The sequence below is a fragment of the Pomacea canaliculata genome, linkage group LG9, assembly GCF_003073045.1.
Source record: "Pomacea canaliculata isolate SZHN2017 linkage group LG9, ASM307304v1, whole genome shotgun sequence".
Classification (NCBI taxonomy): domain Eukaryota; kingdom Metazoa; phylum Mollusca; class Gastropoda; order Architaenioglossa; family Ampullariidae; genus Pomacea; species Pomacea canaliculata.
In genome coordinates this window covers 14,071,393-14,092,348 of record NC_037598.1, presented here as the reverse complement: position 1 = coordinate 14,092,348, position 20,956 = coordinate 14,071,393, and the positions used below count along the sequence as shown (strand labels likewise).

Here is a 20,956-nt window from a genome sequence, read left to right as displayed (position 1 = left end):
TTTGATATGTTTCGCGTCCAGTGGATGTCATGATGCCATGCAACTCTTAACGATGTATTCACTTCTTTCGTAAGATGTCGCGGTCCTCTTCTCGCATTCTTCTGTCTTTCTTGAAGACTTTACAAAGAGAGATCATGGTTTTTTTAAAGAAAATAAATAAAAGCTGTGATTTCCTTCCCTTGTCCCAAGGCAAAATGACAGCAATGAATAAATTTTCACACTCAGCGTCTGAGAAAGAAAATGACTACGTCTAATGGACAACATTCTCTCCACGAACATGCCTTCGAGACATCCGACAAGAAGGAAAAGAGAGGGAGAGAATAAAAGATTAGTCTCTTTTGCTTTCTCCTTTCCATATCCCACTCTACAGTTTGTTGAAGTTTTCTTTTCAACATTTTTTCTTTGCCAACGCTTTCATTTGTGCATGGCATCTTTCTCTTATTTTTATCCGGACCAATGAATGTAAAAGAGAACGGGAAACAGAAAGTTAATGAGTGAAAGCAAGAAAGCAAGGATGCTCATGCTTACCAGCTCCCATATACTTCGAAGAAAAATATCAGATTATACAATTATTATATATTATACAATTTATATCAAACTCCGTGTCACCATTTTGCTTCTGATGTTACTTCCCACTGTCAGGTTGTCAAGACTACCTGGTCCAGAACGCGGTATGTCCATGATACCATTGCTCTATTCGAGGTCCAGACGACTGGGTTGGCCACCCATCGTCCATGCTGTCATTCGCAGTCAGGATGCTTGTCACTAATGCTGTCCTCCTTCTGGACAAACCTTGATAATTTTTATGGCGATCCCTTAGCTTTTCATGTCCAAAAGTGTTCCAGACTGTCATAAGCACTGACTGGGCGGAAGCGACTACAAGAACGAGGGCGTTTCCCTCAGACAAGTTGTGAGCAGCTGTGCGTACATCTGGCTCGTCCTTGCCACGCCGAAAGTCAAAAAGAGATGCAAATTGTTTATCGAACAAGAAAACAGTGTTCTCCGCTCCTTAAAGAATTATTTGGCAAATTCGAAAGCGAAAATCCTGTTGATAAAGACCGCCCTACGTCTGTCTTTGTCAGAAATACAATCAAGGAAGCCAGACACAAAGAAAGCCCAAGAGAAAAGTCAAAAGTTAGGAGTAAAGGAAATGTCAAAGAACTGAAGGTTAGACAAAAAAAGGAGAAGAATATTGGTAAGTTCATTTGTTGATTTTCGTGATAAGAAGACTTTTTGATTTTACTTTTTCTCTTTTAGCATGCTTTAGTAATTAAACATGCAAGTCATGGCAGTGTTGACTTGTATACTTTATAACTGACCAGTCGTGACGGTTGTACCTGAACCGTCTAATACAGATGCATGAGTGTTCCGGGCATACATTACATGCAGACATAGGAGAAATGTATAAACCAATATCTATCTTTCTTAGGCATCTTCTGCGAACATACTTTTACGAATCACGATTCATAGAAACCTAAATATGTCCCTATATTTGTTCGTGATTCTTCGATTCGAATCCATATCGCAGTTTCTTGATTTGGACACTTTCCGCTTTAAAAGAGTCACGAACAGAGCAGAAACCGTTCGAAGATGAAATGGCAGATAAAACTGGCATCCCCTTAGAAAGGTAAGAATCGATGGTTCGCGGGAAAAGACCCGCAGACTACGGTTGATCAATTACCCCTTGCTATAAACCTTGCGGGGCGAGGTGAAGGCTGCAATGTCAGACGTCTTTCACTGCCTCTATGGACTCTGGGAGTTAATGGCGAGGCGTGAGATCCGAGGGTCCACATAAAGCCAGCCGCAGAGAAGGTTTCACTGCCCAATAGTCAGCGGACCGATTTCACCGGAAGTCCTTCGTTAGCCGACCATGCGCGTGGCGCGATGGTGATGAAGGCATTTCCGCCAGGTTTGCTGCGCGTCATAGGCTGCGTCCTTCCGTGTCATTGTGACAGGTGTCTTAGTCTGGAACATGACACAACTGGCATAGACTTAGCATGTGTTCCATTTAGTTGACACATTCCGTTATTCTGCTCCTCTTTGCTGACACGTGTTGTAGTTAGTTAACACGTTTTGTAATGAGCTAACACGTTTCATATTAACACGTTTTGTATTGAGTTAACACGTTTTTCATTGAGTCAACACGTTTTCTATTCTGTTAACAAGTCTTGTATTGGACTCTGACCATCTTACATTAAGCTGACACGTCTTTCGGGGCGTTAACATATTTTGCATTTTAAACTAGCAAGTCTCCATTTACATATCTTCCACTTGGGTTATAAGTTTTACTATGAGTCTAACACAAAGCAGACAAGGCTTTCCTACATCTGGGAAAAAAACTTTGACAATTCGAAGTATAGTTTCTTTCTAAAAATTTTTCTTAAAGCAGCAAGATAGTTAACATCAGTATCCGTTATCTTATATATTATTTGTATAGGTTATTCAATGCTATTTAGCGCTATTGTTGATGGATCATCGTGCCTACAAACTAAACAAGTTGTTTTAAAACAAAATTTTGTGACAATTTGTTTTCCTCCATCTTTTCACCCAGCTGGACTACAGGACCTGTAAGGTAGTTCTTACCACACAGTAATCAGCTTACGACTTAAACTCTCTCCCCTCGGTCATGTCCACAAAGTTCGTAATTCATCACAAATTCATCTCCCTTTAATCTTTCTTTTGTTTAATCTTTCTTTTGTTAAATCTTTGGTTCAGTCTTTCGTTCAAATAATACTTCTCTCCTTCTTTGTTTCTTTCTTTCCTTCTTCCATTTCTTTCCTCATTAGTCTGAGTGTGTCGGAGAAAATGGACTGAAACGGCAAAGCAAAAAACGCAGTTCCCAAGATCAACAAACACTCCAAGCGATTTGGGGGCTTCCACCATTTTCCTCTTCCTCCCCGAGCAGCGTGAAGCAGGCGGGACTGGGATGTTATGTGTACGCACGCACCGAAAACACCCGGTCCCACATTTTTTTTTCTTGCGGTCAAGGTCTTGTTCACCCGTCAACCTCTCTTCCCAGAGAGATCATAAACTTTGTCAAGGTCTATCTCTTTTTTTTTCTTCTTCTCTAACTGTATGAAGTGTTTATTTAAGTACCTGCGTGATTGTGCGCGTGCTAGTGTGCATGTGTATGTGTATGCACGTGTGGGCGCCCATGTGCATGTAAACAGATTAAACGGTTTAAGCAAAGGTTCGCCTTGAAAACTACAGTTTAGCTAACTCCCTGGGCAGTAAACGTTGGCTTGCGCAAAGCCTAGGCTTCTATTTATCACGCATCGGCAAGCGTTTACCCAGTGATAAGCCAGTTTTTACATCTGACGTAAGCTCACGTAGTCGGGCCGTAAATATAACGTCGCCCGAAACGTTCCTTGTGGAGAACGTAATCTCTTCTTCTCCAGCATCAATCTTTATATGAAATGATCTCCAGCATCCATCTTCATATCTAGCGATCTCTGCAGAACTGAGGGATTCAAACTTAACAAGTCCGGGTGGAGGGTAGAGTCTTTTTATGTCTTTTTTTTTCTTTTGTCTTCCCGGGTGGGTTTTCTTGTGTGCTTTTGCTTGTTTGTCAGACGTTTGTAACCCTGGTAACCGTGTCTCGAGAGGGCCTGGTGTGGTGTTAATTACGGATGGCCATGTGCTGTAGATTACATTCTGTTGTTCATTTATTTGTCTGGTATTTTTTTGTTATTATTTCTTTCTGAATCCTAACTGTGACTTCTCGCTTGCTTTTCTCCATTTGCTTCTCAGTAATTATAGTTTTCTCATCCCCTTGTCCTTGTGGTGTAACTGTCTGTATGTGCACAATGTATATATGTATGAGTGGATGGGTACATGCGCTAGCTAACATTGTGAAATACAAAAGCATTTTGTACTATCAGTAAGAACGAAAAGCAAAATAAAAAAAAGCATGGCACACGTAAGGAAAGGAAACTGATTGTAAACATACCTAGACACTAACACGGGTGTACACACAAACGCGCTCACAGACAGAGATGGAAAGAGATGGACAGACAGACAAGACCGCAGAGTCCATAAAACGAACAGAGTGATGTGGAAGACAAATTAATTGTAGAAACGAAAAGCTAGTTTAATAATCCTTTTTATCAGCGAACAATAAAAAGGAGTTGTGTGTAAGAGAGGAAGGAATGTATAAACAGAGGATGAAGAAGAAGGGAGGACTGGGGAACACTCGTTTGCGCTTACACACCCACACACCGCAGTCTGCAAGACTACTTCACTCTCACAAGCCCCAGTTCCTGGAGAATGGAGAAGAAAGGGAGAGTGTATCGGGGGAGGATGTAGAAAGGGGGAACCGAGCCTGTCATTTGCCATAAACTCGCACGACAGTAAAAGTGCAGATGGTCAAAAGGTTCTCACCAAGGAAAGAAAAATACTATTAATAGGTGTGGAAAGTGGGGATAGGCAAGAAAGAATTTCCAGCTGAAGGAAAAAAAAAACAAATAAAAAAAAACTAACGTAAAATATGGTCTTGTCCTTGCTTCTACCTCAGGCAAGGTTCATCTAATTTGTTGTCGTTTTCATGCATTAAGCGAATTTACTTCAGACTTGTCAAAGTTTATTTTTTCTTGGAGATTTTAATTAAATATGTGTAAAGTGTTTAAAAGGTTCATCTGCAAATACGTCCGTTCCCTTTGAGGTGGGGAAAGAGGGAATGAATGCGATGAGAGAAAAGGAAATGCGATTTCGATGATCAATCATTAAAAAATAAGATAAATGTTAAAGGTTAACAGTCATCATGAGGAATGTATATGATTTACGATTTAAGTAAACAAAAAAAAAAAACATTTAATTTTAAAATCTTAAGGAAGAGAATGCGGGGGAAAAAAAAGTCAAACAAGAAAGCGAAGTCCTACCTTACACACCCGTATTGACACGCGCGCGCCCTAACATACACACACACACACACGCACGCACACACACACACATGCACACACACACACACACACACAATCACATCGATGCACAAATACAAGTGTGCCAGACAAGTCTTTCAAGACACATTAGAAGACATGAGTAGAGTTGGCACGCGCATGTCATTGCAACCATTATCTAGAAAACCCAAGAACGTCTGCCGACTCAAGCATCTGGGTAGATACCAGCTTCCGGCGACTGCTGACAGCTCAGACCTTGACCTCCTCATAAGACCTTGACCTCCTCGTTATCGCTGTATGTCTCTCATCTAAAGTGAGAAGTGACCAGCTAGCTCGCCCCTTGTGTTTCGGACAAGTCGTCCTCACAGGCTTAGTCCAAGTAGAAGGAACAAACGGAGGCAAAGTTTGAAAGAAAAACTTTTCTCTTCTGTATTTACTTCTAGTGAAAGTTCTTGTTCTGACATCGATACTAGGAGTTGTGTGAGAAATCTTTCGATCGAAACTGCATGCGGTCTGGCCACTAATGGACTACTGTCTTTCCTTTCGACTATATATTAGGCTTTTCTTCTAACAAAACCTACACAAAAGACGTTAGTAAAAGAGAGACGATCAGGCTAGAGAGAGAGAGAAAGTGAATGAGAGAGTAAGAAAGTAATGGATAGAAGTGATAAGGAAGAAGGAAAAGTGGTGGGCGGATAGACAGAAATCTGCAAAATAAAGTAAAACCTAGAACTCAGAAATGAGAAAATACATTAATTGTATGAAAGAATCGTTGAAAAATATAATGGCAACAGGTCTGTGTCAAATGTTATTTTATATAAATTTCTCTCTCATATCTGTCTCTCTCTATATATATTAAAGAAATCCATAAATATGTGCAACCACTTACACACACACAGTCCCACATAAATATATATGATGCCTGCATTATATACTTTAAAGAAATTATATTATTTTTTCAATATACATATTTTAGTTGTATTAAATCGATGTATTTTATATATAATTACTTATCTTTTGTTCACTCACTCATTTCCGTGCTTGACTAACTCCGTTAATTACTCCAGATTGGATCATACATCATCAAAGCACAGACAATCTCATTCTTACAATATTTCATCTTATCGCCAGCTTTGATTTGTCTGCAGCAAACATTTTATGGAAAAGAAGGGGTTAAAAGATTAGTTTCTACTTTCTACGAATCTGAATATCTTCAGCGTCCATGCCATATCTAAGCCGAGCAGGAAAATTGATTCTGAAATTAAACATTACACAACAATCCTGTTTCTACCCTCTGTCTGCTTCAATCACATAAAAGTAATTCCATGCTTTGCTTTTGCCAGGAGGTATCTAGATAAGCAGCTTTGTTTGTCTTATTTCAAATTTTCTGTTCCTTGTCTCCATCTTGGCCATTTTCTGTGTGTACATGCGTGTGAAAAAGAGAAAATTGTAAAAGAGTGAGTGAAAGTAAAAGAAAGAAGTAGGGGATGACAACTTAAAAGATAAAGGATAGTTACACTCCCTTAACCCAGTCAAAACGCTTTACAGATGTAGACTTGGGAAGGGCAAGTGGTCAGACGTGACAAACCATGATTTCCTTGAAGATAGTGTGAAGACGAACAGAAAGGAGAAAGGGTGGATCGAAAACCAGTCATGAAGACAAACAAACTGACAGAGGAATGTGTATACAGACGGATCTAAGGTAAATTCCCAGTTCTTTCTCAACAAACAGAAGTTCAGACTCTTGACATAAGCATACACAAAGTTTGAAAAAATTAAACATCAATAAATCAAAAGGTCAATATACTGCTTGACTGTAAGAATTTTCTTTCAACTTTCGCATCGTCAACTTTGGTTCACGACAGTATTAACTAATTTCTTTTAGTCGCTAGTGAAATACATTTTTGGCAACTATTTTCCTGACGGTCGATCGCTTGCGTCCCCTTTCTTCTCTTGTGGTCTGATAGAAGGGGAGGGAGGTAACCGGTCTCCCTTGACGCCTGTTATCGCCCTTCCGCTAAAGCATTTACTGCCTCTCCAGGGTTTCATTCTTCAGTCGTTTCAGCCATTAAAAAAAAGAAAAACATCGTCGTTAAAGCATATAAATGCTGGCGTGGCATGGCGCCCCAGCCAACGATAAACCCGCCAACTGACGATAAGAGTTTGACAAGCTATGGGAGGAGGAATGATAACTTTATACACAATATTACCATTACTTCCAATTTTAAAATTTTCAACAAACCCACACACACATACCCACACACACATATATATGCACTCAGACAGTCAAAAGCGTCCAGGCACGCAAACACGTGAGAAAATAAATAGGAGGACAAAGAGGAAAAAGGGAGGCAGACCAACAATAAAACCGCCGATGAAAAGGACTGACCCAGGCGAGAAAAAATTTCAAGGACAATAAATCTTCCCATCCAGATGTAGAGACCCAAGGTAAAAATGTCCCTTCATAGGATGGCGGCCTGTGTCGATTTGTCATTCTCCTCGCCAGCCCCTTGAGGAATATGGCTATGTCGATAGAAACGTGTTTTCCATGATGATTGCAACGACCAACATCACCGACGCCTCGTCAAGGAGGAGGCCATGGAAACACTATAGTTCTTTCAATCTGTCTCGGTAGATACAGAGGAGGCAAGCGTGTCGATACTGTGCTCTGGGTGGCCAGACCACCGGGTGAGCGGTCTTCAGGCCATCGTGGCAACGATGCCCAGCGGGCAGCTGAATACCGACGATGTCCAAGACCTGTTTACATTTCATCTGCATATCATTGGAGTGTATGGACTGTGCAAATTCTTTCAAGATCTGTCTAATTAATTTTGTTTTTCTCTGTGTGGGTGTTTTTCTTCTCTCTATCTTAGTCGTTAGAACTATATTTGGTTTTGTTGTTTTGTTTTAAATGTCTGCTTATAAAATTATAAACCGATTCTAACACGTAACAATGAGTTTTTTTAAAGAATTTGATAAGTTACAGCTGTCTGTCAGTCTGACTATTATGATAGATAATTCACAGTTGTCTGTCTGTCTGACTATTATGATAGACAGGTCACAGCAGTCTGTCACCAGAACAACAACATATGGTCAAAGGATTTGTAGTCTCTTTCCTTCCATATCAGCCACCTATCCACCATTAAATCCTTGTAGATGAGCACTAAAAGCACACCTCTTCCTTGAGCATTACTATTACTCCTAACAAAATTCTATGCAATGCTAGTCCATCTTTAAGCCCCTCCTTCCCTCAAATCTTGTTACCTGATGCCTCCTTTGTCTATACTGGTCTTTTATTATTCATTAGTACTGTTTTTTATTCTTCCGTTCTTCATATCTTGTCCATGTCCTCGTTCTTGTCTCAAGCGCTAAGACCTCTCTTCTGACGATCTTGAGTATGCTGCATATCAGTCATGCTTATTCTTCTTATTATTCTCACATACACTCAAGAACACATATACACACATAAAGGCATACGTATTTATATGCATGCACAAGTATGCGCGCATTCCCTAAGCCACCTCCAGTCTCACCGCCCACATGGTCTAAATCATTTCCTTGCCCTGCCGACGGCTGCAGTGGAAAGTATCTCTAGATATGCAGTTCCGCCGATTTGTCTCCTCCCAACACTTTTTCCTCCACCTACTCGTGCCAAGCGAGTGTCTGGCAAAACAAGAGGTCCTTGGACATAAACAGCCGACCCCGTTCGCTTGTCTTATTGAATTTCCAATACGTGTGTGTCGACAACATGTTGAGTATCTTGCCAACGAACACCTTCTGTGGTTGAGCATGGCTTGAGATAACTCTTGACGACAGTGGAGTTACCTCCCTCGACGTTCTCTGTAGCCAGCTCCATAAATATGTTACTATGCAATACCCCATCCATCATCTTTGGACGCATTAGACTATTTTCCTAGTCTGGACCTCTTTCTGAAGTAGTGGACAGAGGAAGAACTGGCTTGCGAAACGTGGTCGTCCTGTGTAGAACAGGTGGACCACAATGAACTTCAATAAACATAAACAAAAGGACGTCAACGATTATTTTGACTAGAGAAGAACTAAAACAAATATTAAAGCAGCTTAATTATTTAGAAAAAAAAATAAAAATTCAAGAAGAGATTTACAAGAGGAACACGAAAAATTGCTCATGACTTCTAGACCCTTCTGACCTAGTTAACTCAGGAACTCCACCACGCTGGCATCGACCCTAAGCCTGACTGAGGCCACTTGTCGACACGGGTCTCCAATCCCTTGTAAGTAAGTGCAAATAGGTGTAAAGGACGACGAGGCGAGGCCAGTCAAGTGCCTATAATTATAAGACTCAGACGAGTAAAACTTCCTTGTAAGCATGCAAACTAGCAGCTGCTGGCTACAAGCTAAGAGCTCCGCCAGCCTCCTGGCAATCAGCAACGGAATCGCCCCGGCTTTCCCTGCCAGGCGCCAGCCACATTTGGACAGAACCTGTTGTGTAGTAGCCCCGTCACTATGGTTACTAATCTCCAAGGGAATTTTGGGATTCGGATACCAACGGTAGGAGCAAATGTAAACTAGAAGTTGTTATAGAAAAGTATAATTTTGTATGCTTTTTAAACATCAGTACTAAATATGTGTTGATTTTTTTTTAAATCCTTGTCCTCGAGTTGACTTCTTGAAAAAAAAATTATATTATTTAGGAAAATCATTCCTTTATTCCTACATGTCCTCCGTTCTGATAATCAGAGTTTTAGAAATTGTGATTTAAGCTTTCATAAATTTGTCGCTGAAGAAAAGTCATGTTAAAGTTGATGATTATTTTCAAAACTTAAAAAAAAAATCTTTATTGAGTTCTCACTCTGTGCTTGAATGGATAAGCTTGTTTTCGTTACAAAGATAAATCTGTCATCTGTCAACGCTAAGGTTTTAATCTCCCTTCTTCTCTAAAGTACAGAACTTTCACTTCCTTGTCTGTTGATCGTTCCACGGCTGATGGCTGAACAGGTCAGTTTTTGGAAAGTGAACACATATTGTGTCGATTCTTTGTAAGGTGGCTGCTGGATCAGAATTAATTTACAAGACAATTTTTGCCTTTCTAGACGTGAGAACCATCCAGAAGAATATGTCAGTCTACAAAGGCTAAAGAAACTGCCATTAATCCTTAAACTTATCTAAGAGTCATTCAACTTAAAGGGTCGCCTATAAAATCTCTGTACCGAACTTCAACGCATCCAGTTTTTTAAATAATGTGGACAGGAAAGGAGGACAACTCTTGAGACACGAGAGCTCTGGCTTTCATGTCACTGTGGCAAATCCGAAATCATTAAAAAAAATCCCTCCATAAAGTGAACAAAAACAGACATTACTTCGCTGCTAAAAGCACTGAGCGAGCAGCAGCCAGTTTTTATTCTCCTCCTGGTTTTTCTATCAGAAACACTCCCACGGACTCTTCGACATTTTTTTGACAGCAAACCTGAATCCCGTTTTTGAAAGCCTTCATGAAAGAATGATTCAAACGCAACTAACTACCTTCTCCAGGTAGGTGTGGCACTTCCATTAGCCCCAGATGTCGATAGTGCATGCATTATTAAAATCCCCTAGAGGTCGCCACTCGTTGTGCAACGCAAGGATTTTCTCCCTTTAACAGGTCCCGTCATCTTGCGCGTCGGATCGTATCTTCTTCCGGAAGTGCAAGGTTGCGCATTTTTTGAAGTCGTTTAGTAGATTTTGCGGTTTTCTCCATCGCTAGGGGGCGCCGTTGTCGACTTGTCGAGCGAAATGTGGTCTCGGCGAGATGGACAGTGAGGGCAGCTAACGTGCTTAGCGGTTGAACAAACTGTTAGTTGACAGGGCGCGAGGGCCATCGACTGGGTGTCTTCCTCGTCTGTCTGAAGCAGTGATGCTGCGGGGAAGTCTGGTCAGTCGGAGGCTCTCTCTGGCCTTTACTCTGCTGTTCCTTTCTATTACTTGATTGGAGTTGTACACAGAGCTGATCCACAAATTCCCGCGTAGTGATCTCCCCTACTCCCCCCACCCAATACCCCTCTATCTTTCTCTTTTTTACTTGTCCTTCTCTCTTTAGTTTTGCCCTTTTTCAACTTTTATATTTTTCTGCTTTTCATTTTTTTTTCTTTGGGCTTTTTTTGGCTTTCTATTTTCTATTATTTCTGTGGTTCTTTCCTTTTATTAGACACGATCACGTGATCTCTTGGACTTCACTTTGAAGCAAGCCATAGTTTCTGAAAACACGCACGCAAGACTTTTTTCGATCATAGCTCTGCCCTCTGTAGGCCTCCTTCCTACCATTGACACACACAACATTTAAACCGACATAAAATAGAAGAAGCTACACCTTGTGGACAGCATCATGAACAAAAAAGTTCTTGTAAATATGCAGAAATATGTAGAAATTTCTGCTCTTGAATATTTTTCCTTTATTGTTGTTACTGTTGCTTAAATTTTGTTACGGTACATCTATTATTTTATGAAATTCAGACTATTTTGTCCTTTTTAATAAGGTTTATATATATTCAAATCCCGTTGTTAGGTCTCTTGTTATTTCGTTAGTTAAGAACTGTCTTTTCCATTTCCTCTTTCTCTCCCGTCACATAATACTTCTATCTCTTTCTCTCTTTCTCTCTCTCTCTCTCTCATATATATATATACTTTTGCACCCACGCATTTCTTCAGGTTTTCATTAACATTTAAGACCCTCTTTTTCCTTTACAGCTTCATTTCGACCTTCAAGGGGAGAAATGACCCACAAAAATAAAAGAGATTTGCAAGAAGGAATGAGAGGCCGGTCCCTACAGGAAGACAGTGAAACTAAAGCAAGAGGTTCAGAAGAGACAAGGGAAACATTAAGGCATGGAGACAGGCATAATGGCTTCACACAGAAAGGCAACCGCAAGTTACAGAGAGACAAAAAGAATGAACAATCAGCTAGATAGCGCCGAAGAAGAATGTTTTAGCAAAACCTTTAATTTTTTTTAAGTTTTAATGTTTACAGGAAAAAGACTTGTCTAATGTATATCAACAGCAAGATTACCTTTTGTTATTTTTAGGCTTTGTCATTCCACGAAATCGAAAAAAATTGTAACTAGCGGTTGGGGTGTAATAGGAAATGCTATTTTATCAAACTTTGACAATTCAAACCCTTTTGTGCATGGATCTTGAAAATAGTTCTTATTGTTATATTTAATTAGTCTACATTGCTATAGAGACTAAGGTTTTCACAAGGAGTTAAATATTTGCTTAACACACTTATTGTTTGTTATAAAGGAGAAATTACCTGTGCAAAGTTTCTTTATGGGCTTTTGACATTCAGCCACCACACATTACTGCAAATAACACCGGAAAATTTCAATACAGGAATTTTATACAGTGACAATATGAGCTGATGGCGGACCCTCCGAATGTCCTCTGTTAAAGTAAATCTTAATTATAAACGAAGGAACTTGAGGGCAGGAACCAAAAGTAGGGGTGTGATCTTGTGTCTTGCAATGCTGTTGATTGTCCAGTCCAGAAGCTTTCGTGATGCAGCAGACGACAGCCAAACGTGAAGTCGTTCTCGGTTTTCCTCTGTCGATAACACTCCGGGAGGAGACAGTGAAAATCGACAAGATGCCAGCTTGCGGAACAGATCACGATTCCACGCACGAGAAATAAATGGTGTTCTACACACAGTCTACCTCTCTGTGCTTCCAGTAAATCTTCTTTGAAGACATGATGATTTTGTTTTCCTATTCCCAAACCAGGATATGCTTACACTTTGTATGCGTTATTACTGGAAGAAAAGCCCAATAATGTTACTAATCACTAGTGTTTCTTACCAGTCTTTTGATTCCCAGTCCCAATTTATTTGCGTGAGCACCAGCAAACTAAATCCACTTAAAAGTGATTAAACAAAATATCTCTTCTGTTATCTACATGAAAGTATTGAAAATGTCTTTCGAAGAGTGTACTGTGTATTGTTGACAGTTCAACGAATGCAGCTTTGTCCTCAATAACAACTTATAACACGTAAGTATACTGTTTAATAAGAATGATTGTTACTCGTGTTGCAGTGCTGAGTTTGCTTGTGTGAATAGTAAATTTATATCATGTTACATTAACTGGGTTTCCCTGGTTACTTTCCAAGCGGCAACCGATCTGCTGCCCTTGTGGCATTATGCGGTCGGTGTCTACCTGTCGCTGACATTTTGTTATGAATCGCCGATATAAGCTGTAATTCTGATTTCATTATAGCCTTCTGACATTAATAATAGCAGGAGATCGATTACCACACCTGTGAGGGAGAAGGTGCGGCACATGAGGAAACTGAGGAAAGCACGCCGCGATGACATTTCGTAAATCTGATCAGCGATAACAGTCCGCGTGATTTTCATCGACCCATCAATCATAGGATGCAACCGTAGATGTTCACAGACACAGAAGGTTGGAGTAACCCTGATCATAATCTACTATAGTACAGTAAATAACACAATGTCATAACCGTTAACAGGTTTTATACGTGACACCACGATGGTGCAACCCTGTCCTAAAGAAATAATTTGCATTAATAATTTTTTGTGGTTATGTGTTTGTACTGACGTGGTTGTATGTCATGAGTTTGTGCATGTTTCTTCTTTTAAACTGATATTTATATATAATTTTGTTTTTGCATATCCTAGCAAAAAGGTAAACAGAAACATATGAAACTGCAGACTAAAATAAAGCCGACATTCAAAATTGCCCCTTTCCATCGTGTTTCCTTTAACATTTATAAATGTTACATTTTTACTGAAATACAAAGTGGATATTACCTTCATATACTAATTTACTCTCTTTTATGCACTTTTATGGTCAATTTGTGTTCAGTTTCCTTTTCTTACATCAAGAGCTAGATGTAAAAAATATTTCAATTTGCTTATTCTGTTACCCTCGTAAATAAAGATTTGTCATTTGTTAGCAGACGACATTCTTCCATTCTCTTATACAATAGACCTTTGACTTCATCGAACAAAGTCATTGAAGTCTTGGGAAGCTAATCTGTAACCATGGCCGGGACGGAAAACAAAATCATGATTAACTATTGACTGGCATAAATCCTTCATACAAAGCTTTTCCCACGATATAGAGTCTCAAACCTTTACACAGCGATCTCAGCTGTCTATTGCTCAGTCCAGTTCTCCTCCCTGTCTATGCAAGACTCTCACCCAGCACCTAATCGACCCCTGACCTGGTCATGACCTTAAATATTGCGCTATCCCGCATATTGCTTAACTCTTTCCACGCCAGCCGCAGAACCCGGATATTGGTGCATTTCCGAGTAAGAAAGATAACTCCCCAATACTAAGGAGGCAGAAGACTGCGCATTTTGATATCACCTTGCCGGCAGGTACGGTTCTCTCCCTTTGCATGCGTAGCCAGAGCGAGCTCAATGTGTCAGGGGGAAGTAATCACGGGCCAGCGACGCGTTCCGCTCCCGACGCGACCTGCTCTTGCCGCCAAGAGAGCGACGTGTAAAGGGAGACAGAGGATTGTCAGAGATCCCGAGGAAAATTAACCCATTACTGTCAGACTTAAGCTTGCTGATCTGTCCTAGTCAACGATCCCCGAGGGCCAACCCAAGGCTTGGATCGATGGTACGACGGATGAACCGTCTTACTGGCTTAACGGACGGAAGTACACAAATTTGCTTCCAAAAATATAAATTTCCTCCACGGAAGAAAGGCAAAGCTCTATGCATATGGAAGAAACTTAGTTGTGCAGTGAAATCTGTAAGGGCACAAAATTGGTCACCGACGAATATTATGTGCAACAGATGGACTGGAAAGGATGTTGAGGAGCATTTACCATTTAAAGGACGCAAGATACAAAAAAAAAAACAAACAAACACAAAACTAAGTAAAATACACAAAATATGGACTTTAATGAACATAGCCCAAAACACATTAACAAATATCAAAGACATCATAGCATACTAATAAAGCTGTGATTTATATATCGCATACTGGCGCTTGTAAGGAGCGAGCTCTTGGAACTTAAATAAGAATGAGACTTGACAACAACAGAAGGATGAACATCAGTATTGATGACTAATAAAATAAAAATTTATAAAACACAAAGAGAAATCGGGCAAAAATAATTGAGGTATAGTAATTTTGCAAAAGGAAGAGGAGCAGGAATGTTTTGATAATGGACTAGTTTCGTGTGGACTGTTGGCAGGAGTAGTGTTCAAGGAAGAAGTGTACTTGTAGTCCATCATCAGACTAAAGTATATCACCAAGATCAAGTAGAGATGAATAGGTTTGTCAAAAATACTAAGAAGTGTTCAAGACTAAGCAGACAAACAAACACGCGCACACGATCGCATACTGTAGCTCGTCACGTCCCCAATGGAGCCAGGGAGAGGCGGGCTGACCCAGGTCGACATGGGGTGCAGGGTCACGAAGATAAATTTACGGGCTGTTTTATGAAAGGAAATATGAGATAGGTTCGCTCACGCTGTCTAGTCTAGGTCGAGAGCTTTTCGATCTTTGCCAGTGCCTGCGTTTTACGATCTGTCTGCAGCCTCACAGCGGACAAAGAAGCTCTATGTCTGGCTGTCGCCAGCATTTCACTCATCCGGCTCTGTGAACACGCACTCAGGAGTAGCAATCCACCATGGCTTGGTCACGTGATACGCCACAATATTCCTCCTAAATCTATCCTGCAAAGCATGCTGGGACACAATTCAAAAACTTGTCAGCAACATCGTAACCAGCAAGAAACTCCCAACCCTTGAAGACAGACTTCGATGAACAACTCTGTCGACATCTTGACCTTAGGAATTACTTCCCCCTGATGACCCTGTAAGTCAAGAGAAAAAATGTTTTACGATTTCACGATTTATTTGCAACTTCATAACGCACAATGAATCTCTAAGTCTGGCTGCTGTCAGCATCTCGCTTCGGCTGGCCGAGTGAACAGACCGGGGAAGCTCAACCAAGCGGAAAGGGAGAAGGAGACGTCACGGCAGTGAACACGTGTCGGTTGACTTCTCATGCTGAGCTCCTCCGCTGTTCTACGAGCTGTGCCGCGAGCTCTGGAGAAAGTTTCCAGCCAATTGTGTACAGGTTGACTGAACATCAAGAAGTACATGTAGCTATAAACAACGATGGGTAGGTAGGCATCGACATTTTAAAGATTATTACGAAAGAAACAGGTTGTTGATGTTTAATGCTACATGAGCAGCAAGGGCTATCCCATGGCAATCTGTCAAGGAGTGAACGGTATCCAAGAATATTCTCCGTATACAGGATTGCTGAATTTTTTTTTTACATTACTATATATTTTGGGCTTCAGACTCCAGCTTCTATTGTGAAAATATCCAGAACAGAAATACGAGACGCAACACACATTTGAATCCTGCAATGAATGTAAAGAAAAAGATTGATGTCTTCCTAGCACCATCTTCTTCTCTATCGTTCGCTTACCGTTCTGTCTACAAAAATACACATCATCTACCCATTGCCTACCCATCTATCTCCACACCCTCCCGAAAAAGAAAAACTGCTAAAGCAAAATGTGTTTTATAAACAATTTCACCTAAGAAAAAGAATGTGACAGTGATCTAACACTGTATGTACACACTTTGTCTCTCTCTCTCACACACACACACAAATGAGTCAATATTGTAAAAAAAAAAAAGGAGAGAAGAGCTTAACTTTCGATAAAGTAAAAGCCGCTTCATGTGTCAAGAAAACAAGGCTTCAAGTAATCTGCAGAAGAAAGAAAGCTTATTATTGTTATTGTTTGAGCTTAATAATAATAACCTTCGCTGCTCCTGAGGATTACTTGGAGCCTTGTTTTCTCTCGACATGCCGTGTGTCGGTCTGTACCGACCTTCTGCGCAAGAGGAAACATTGACAACGACCTGATGTTAAAGGAGAGGTTGGTGTCGAAGTCCATCTCGCTACAACAGTGACAACTAAGTGTGATGAGCTCAAAACATTCTCAATAAACGTTAAAACATTATTTCTCATTTTTATTTGTGCCTTTATATGAACGGCAATGCCGATGGTCGGGTTAGCCTGGCAATCTCAAGAAGACTGAGTGGCAATCAGTGCGAGGAAAGTCTTATTAACCCTTACTGTCCCGCGCCATTAACCTTCTTCTACGTTTACACACTGCCCGCCGTCCTGTCGACAGGAGTCCTGATGGCGTTCTCTCGCACCTTCTCGTTGCTTCCCGTGACCCACGTGACTGGCGTGTGGCTGTTCACATCAGTGACTACCGTACAGAGTACTCTCTTTTTTCAACAATTCACTGTTGTCTGGTCTGGGCACGGTGTTAGTTTTCTGTTTAACAATCGTCTTTCTAATTTGCTTTCAGCTCCTTTGGCATGCTCGTGCGTGCTCGCGCATGAATCAACACGCACGCGAGTCTCTACATATATTCACATACTTATGTCTATTCTCATTCCTTTCTTCGTTTTTTGCGAGATCTCGTGATCCCAGTCTTCCCTGTGAACAGTGATTCTCCTGTTCACGAGACTCGTTTGCATCGACTCCCTCATTCAAACTGGATGGACAAGGAGGTTTCGCTCCACGAGGTGTGTTTTGCTGCCAACACAGCAATTTCCCTCCCTTTTCTCTACAACCATTTCCATGAAATTGCTAAACTTTTCCCCATTGAACATTTTACAGTATCATCAGATGCAAAACACATACAATTTTATTCATTTAGTAAGAATGTTTACTGTTCTTTGTTATCCTCCAATCCTTTTTTTTCTGCCTATCACCTTGGTAACAATGCTGAGATATTGTCTAAGACCTGATCCACTTCACTTCGGCGGAAATGCAGCCGCCAGACTCGTAATGACAGAGTAGCACACTCGAGTGAAAGGTCTTCAGGCAACTCTGTCTTACCTCCCTGACTAGTCGAGGAGGGTTGTCAAGGTCCTGGAGAAGCTTTGCTTCATGCCGTGACCCCCAGGAGTGTTGCGAATGCATCTGCTGAGCAAAGCAGACTATGAACTAATCCCACCACCCCTCATAGGGATCGGGATGGGGAGGGTCTGTACCAGTCTGTAAGTAATCTGGACAAAGAATCGATCCCCTGATCCCTTGGTAAATCCTGAAGCAAAAGTTTTGCCCTCGACCTAGACGGCTGTGCCAGAAACCACCTAAAGATTTGCTTCATCTAAATATGCCTGGATCTCTACCAAACCTACCTCGACAAAAAAGTTTGAAAAACGTGAAGCACTTTAAAACTTTCTCACTATTAAGAAGTTTACTTATATCTTACACTAAAATGACTTCGTATCAGCAATGGAGAATATCAAAATTTTTTTTTTAACTGGAGTACAAGATTTTAACAGAATATTAATAGTAATTTACTCATTAATTCGCTCTTTTGCTAGTAGGGGAGACAAAGAAAGAATGCACATCAGGCTCCTACCGTTCAATAACCTGAGAAAGAAAGGGCAACACGTTTGAACAGGTGGCGCAAACACACGAGGAGTGACACAAACCGCGAGGTTGTCGTTGCCCACGGGCAACACGAGAAACTCAAGGACCAACGTCTCTTCGCAATGTCTAAGTCGGTGTCCAGACCATACGCAAGTTGTTTTAATCCTGATGCTGCAGTTATAAAATCGATGACAAAGATGCCCTGGGGTTAAGAAGTAATATCCATCGGGTCCAAACATTACCAAAAATAGACGATTTTTCTTGAGTTACCGATATTTCCTCGGGGAAATGACTTACTCTCAGTTTTTATCTACGGCCATAGGATCGGTTTCTGGTTAGAAATTGTCTACTTCTTATTATTGCATGTACTTTAGATGATAATGAACTTTTTGTTCTTTCCAGACCAAATGTCACACACACACAGAGAGAATGGCGTTTGTTTGATAGGACGATGTGTCTGAATCATGTCCTCTACATCCAAGTAGCATTCGCTGACTAACAAACTAATAAATCATGAACATGAACAGAATGAGCAGTGTCTGAGCAAACTCCGATACTCTTTAATATTATAGAAAGTTATTAAAATACTACTACATTGTCGATTTAAAGAGAAAACTTTTAAAAATGAATTTTTTAATAGTAAATGTCGTTACTGTGTCTTATTTGTGTAAAGTAAGAAACTTTTTAACATATCGAATTGTCTCACATACCTTATTATATAATTATGGACGTTTCTGACACAAGGACTTTATTTCTTGTCAGTCCCCATTCACTTGCTTCTTCTTTTACTTTATGCAAGTATACAGGTACCACCCTCTAAGTATTAAGTAATCTGTCACGATTAATGGGGATATTAACAATGGATGCTCAAATGACACGGTAACTCCGTATTAAAGTATAATATGACAATGATGAAAAAAATGTTTATCCCTTACCTGTTCGTTGCAGAAAACAATGCATCCACCAATGAAATGTTTCCACACAAAACAATGTATTCCACTGCAGAGGAATTTATATCACCTACAGAAGAATTGTTATTAGAATCGGTCGTTGATATCATCAACCTGATCAAAATCTTTATGCTGTGGTTGTTTCAAACGAAACTGAAATTCCGTTTTCCCCTCCACAATTTATTCACACTTGCATGTTTAATTGTCTTTGTGCCACGCTTACAATTCTCAAAGTTCTTGTAGTTACTAATTCTTCAGCTGAGGCCAACAAAAAGAAAAAGTTATCAAGTTGTTGGCTTAATCCTTCTTATTTATATTGTTCGTCTCTCCTCAAACAACAATCCAGTTTTTTAAGGTCTGTTTGTGGTATAGTGCTTAGCGGCTAAGTTTCCTGTACTTGTTTATACCGATTCTGTTCTTACTTGCTGACAATTTCTTGACAGAAGGAAGTTCCTTTTTACAAAGTTAAACACAAAGTTAAAAAAAGTTGCATGACAATAATAAAATAAACCAGACTGGTCGTTACAACAAGCTAAAGGTCATGGCAATGTGTTGTAGGAGTTGAAAATGAATACCAGCTGATTAATATAAATCGAACTTGTTCATCTGAAAGGATATCTCTTTTAATGATAAATAATTCCAAAAGATTTTTCTGTACGAAACCTGTGTTTTCTCTCTTAGTTTTGAAGTAGTCTACTTTCGATTCGTGACAAGACTTTGTCATATATCCAAACTCCAGACGTAGCACAGACGAAAGTTTTCTCTCGGAAAAAACAAAGGTTGTAGTAAGTGGCACTCTCAGTTCACTTTCTGAACTCGAAGAAATTCTCAATATTTCATACAGATTCTATTTATTACTAAACTGCTCATCCGTTCCAACCACAATGCACCTAAAAGTGAATTTACTAATCGCCGATGCAGTTAATAAAACACAAGGCAGTCACGAACCCGAGACACCAAGGCTGAAGGATGCTGGGATAACATCCAAGGACTGAAACTTTGGCTGTGTGTCTGCGGTTCGTCCTCGCCGTCATCAGTTCGATCGTCTCACAGCGACAATGAGGCCATCCCACACTCCTCTGTAACCTGCGCGCTCGTTCGCACACTCAGCCCACGTGCCCCACCCGCGCGTGCGACAGGAATCCCCGGGCCCAAGCGTCTTGCCTCCTCATCCCCCGAGTCGCCCACCACGCTGTCGGCAAGCGCTCGCCAACTTCAACTCCTCGTTCACAGCAGCAGCAGCAGCCGCTTGCTGCGCAGACTCCAGAAACCCGCAGGCTCGCGCCTCCTTGCTGCGCGTGCAAAAGGTTGGGTAGGTATAGTGGGGTGGAGGGAGAGAAACTTTCACCACAATGAAGAATGGACGTCTCTCACAGTTCTCCCTTTCACTTGGGTATTCTCTACAACCTCGGTTTAGTGTGGCCGTATGTTGTTAATTGAGAATTTTTTCCTCTCCACCCGAAACATGCGAATCGATCAAAGGTGGTATTTTTTGCCGGAGTAATATCTCTTATCTAAATTTACAAATGTCTCTTTTACATGACAAACGATCTCTTAACTGTGACATTTTTTTTTTAAATCGTGAAGATTGATCTTTTTTCGAATAATTTTGTATCTGACAAACGGTGGGTTTTTGTGTGTATAGATATCAAACACACACACAAACACACAAATAAATCGCGTCATTATATTCTTCATTGTT

General features: G+C 40.5%; 1 protein-coding gene across 1 annotated transcript in view; it reads right to left on the bottom strand.

The window, feature by feature from the left end:
- The window catches only part of LOC112571473 (atrial natriuretic peptide receptor 1-like), a 276,027-nt gene extending 255,580 nt beyond the window's left edge, over window positions 1–20,447 (bottom strand). The window contains 1 exon segment of the mRNA XM_025250455.1: window positions 19,240–20,447. The gene's annotated coding sequence lies outside the window, so the exon portion shown is untranslated.
- Window positions 20,448–20,956: the final 509 nt, after the last annotated feature.